We start from the raw sequence: 2,951 nt of genomic DNA on the forward strand, positions 1-2,951 counted from the left end.
TTGAATTCTGCATCTAGATTGATGTGGCTTCCTTTTACACTATTCTTCTCCCATGTCCCGTTTTCTTCCCCATTTCTGTATATTGTCAAATGAAGGGACCTACTTCAGAGTGTAAAAGCTACATATATCTGTGTACATATTTATTTTACTGACTTCACTTCATCTTCACCAATTTCCTGTCAGCACAGAAGACATGAATTTCAAAAATTTTCCCTCAGGTTGGGAAAATAGTATGAAGACAAAGGAATCTACTGAAAAACCAAGACATTTCTGAAGAATACTCAACCCTGGAGGCAATAATGAAAAAACCTACCAAAGATGATCCTTGGAATTTAGACTTGGGAGAAGATGAGGAATATGAGGATAGATTGGAGACCCAAGAGGGAGAGCAGCAGTGAGGTGTCGCACAAATCAAACTCTCCAGCGGCCACGCCTAGACCTTCCCAACTAAGATTGCGGGCCTGCTTTAGACACGCCCCAAACCCTGAATCTGCACAGTTGCAGAAAGCGGTAGGAGATGTCCCCGAGCTAGAGCAATTCCAGCAGCAGCAAGAGCCCTGCAGGCGTAACACTCCTGGGACCGGGAAACATTTTGTCAGTGCTCTCCGGTGCGCGCAGTCTCAGGTGTAACGTGTTACCGATGGGTTGGACCTCGAAGGTCAGGTAGAGGAGCCTTAAGTTTCTCAGGGCCTGGACCTTGCTCTTTTGGGGAAAGACAGCCAGAAAGAGCGAGTGGGGAGCCCTGGAGAGGTGGGAGCTGAGGCTCACCTTTATACCAGTACTTGTCGCCATTTCCGAGAGGTCGCAGGGGAATCTAGGATGTGTCCTCCAGACCACCTTGTGTGCAGCGTCCCCTTCGGTACCCCAGCCACCTCCAGGCCATGTGGAATCAAGAGTCGTGGAGGGATTCTAGGCGCAGGAGGGTCCCTGGGTATTTTGCCAGAACTGTTCAGAGGGCGACGGTGGCTGGAGGGCAATGTTTGTAAAACGAGAGGTTCAGCCCGCTTTCCAGAGGTCAGAAATAGTTGGGTGTCTGAGAGGGAGAAACGGAATCAAACTCCCCAAGAGCCACAAACTGGAGGAGAGACTCCCACTGGCTGAGACCGGGGACTCCTCTGGAGGAGGTCCAGGGTCTCTAAGGAAACGAGAACAGAGAACAGAGCCTGTGTGATGTCACAGCGTACGGAGCGCTGTAAGGAAGCGGCTTTGCCTAAAAAAATAGACCAATTGGGTATGGGAGTGTCCTGAGAACTAGATTTGAGGACGGAGAGCTTTCCCTTTTCTCTTCTGAGGAGGGAGAGTAAAAATTGCAGGGAAAGGAGCTTTGGTGTGAGAAAGTGGGGAGAAGACTTTCCCGTCTATGTGGTGGGGGCTGTATGAGAGAGAATACTTGAAGCCTTGACCAAAAGCCCTCCCTGGTCACCTCAGATGTCCCCTTTTCCCCACTCCAGCCTTTTATCTAGCATGGTACAATAGGAACAGCCGGACTTAGTTAGTTTAAAAATTATCATACACTAAAATTGACATGAAGGAGGCGTACAGTTCCAGAACATAGAGATTTGTGTAACTGCCACCACAATCAGGATACAGAGTTGTTTCCATCACTCCAGAAACCTTCACACCTTTTCCCTACCCTTAACCCTGGTAGCCACTGATTGTTCTCCATCTCTATAGTTTTGTCTTTCAGGGTGTCATATAAGTGGAATCATACAGTATGTAACTTTTTGGCACTGGTCTCTAACACAGCACGAGGCCTTTGTGATTCATTCATGTTGTTGTGTTCATTTCTTCTTACTGCTGAGCAATGTTCAATTGTATACAGATAAGTCAGGTTCAAAAAAAATCCTACTCATCTTCTGAAGGACATTTGGATTATTTCCAGTTTTTAGTAATTATGAATGATGCCGCTGTGAGTCTTCATGTACAGGTTATGTGTGAACATAACAGACATTTTATTCAGCCTAGATTTTGAATGCAAATAGGTCTGAATTTGAATCTTGGCTTTTAGACTTGTTGGTTCTGTAGTAACCTTGGGCATGTTATTTAACCTTTTTGAGGAGTTTAGCCTTTATCAGGGGGTTGTTGTGAGGTTAAATGACCCAATATATATGTCAGTAGTTCTCAGCTCTTTCAGACTCAGCAGGCTCTTTTTATAACAAATATTTTGTAATGTCCCATTTCTATTCAGAAATGAAATTCATTGCATTGTCAATAAAACTAACTTACATAATTATTTTAAAGTGGCATAATGCCCACACTTTAAAATAAACAAGAAATAAAAGAGAATACACTGCAACTCAGGCTGATAAACAAATCAAATCTTAGTAAAATTCAGATTTAGACCTATTTGCATTTGTCTTTATAGAATTGTCTTTACAGAAAAATTGTCTTTACAGAAAAACCATTGTGTATTAGCACTGTGAAAAACAAACAAAAAACACCTTTGTGGTTGGGTGTGTAAAAGAGTTAGGTTGCAGGTTCTTATAATTATCAACAGGTTTTCCACTTACGTGAATGTCCTGCAGGACAAAAATTATTTGGATTGTCCTGTGCTGAAGGGCATCTAGTGTTCCTGACTCCCACATATTAAATGCCAGTTTCCCTTTCCTTCAGTCACTAAGGACCAGGTCCTGCCCATTGACATCCTCTAGTTTATAGAAAGCATTCAGTATAGTTACTAGCTCATGGCAGCTGCAAACAACAGCATGCTGAACCTCCAAGAGGAGTTTCTCCATTGCTTGGGTAATTCAGGAACTGGCTTCAACCATTTTGTCATCTTCTAAGCTAGTGCTTCTTAATCTTGAGCATACATCAGAGTTACCTGGAGCATTTTTTAGGCAGATTAATAAACCCACCACCAGGGTTTCTGATTCACTAGGTCTAGGGGCCAAAGAATTTGCATTTTTGGCAAGTTTGCAGGATATGCTGCTGCTGCTTATCTACAGATCACA

The sequence above is a fragment of the Carlito syrichta genome, unplaced genomic scaffold (genome assembly GCF_000164805.1).
Source record: "Carlito syrichta isolate Samal-C Ts95f unplaced genomic scaffold, Tarsius_syrichta-2.0.1 Scaffold74266, whole genome shotgun sequence".
NCBI classification, from domain to species: Eukaryota; Metazoa; Chordata; class Mammalia; order Primates; family Tarsiidae; genus Carlito; species Carlito syrichta.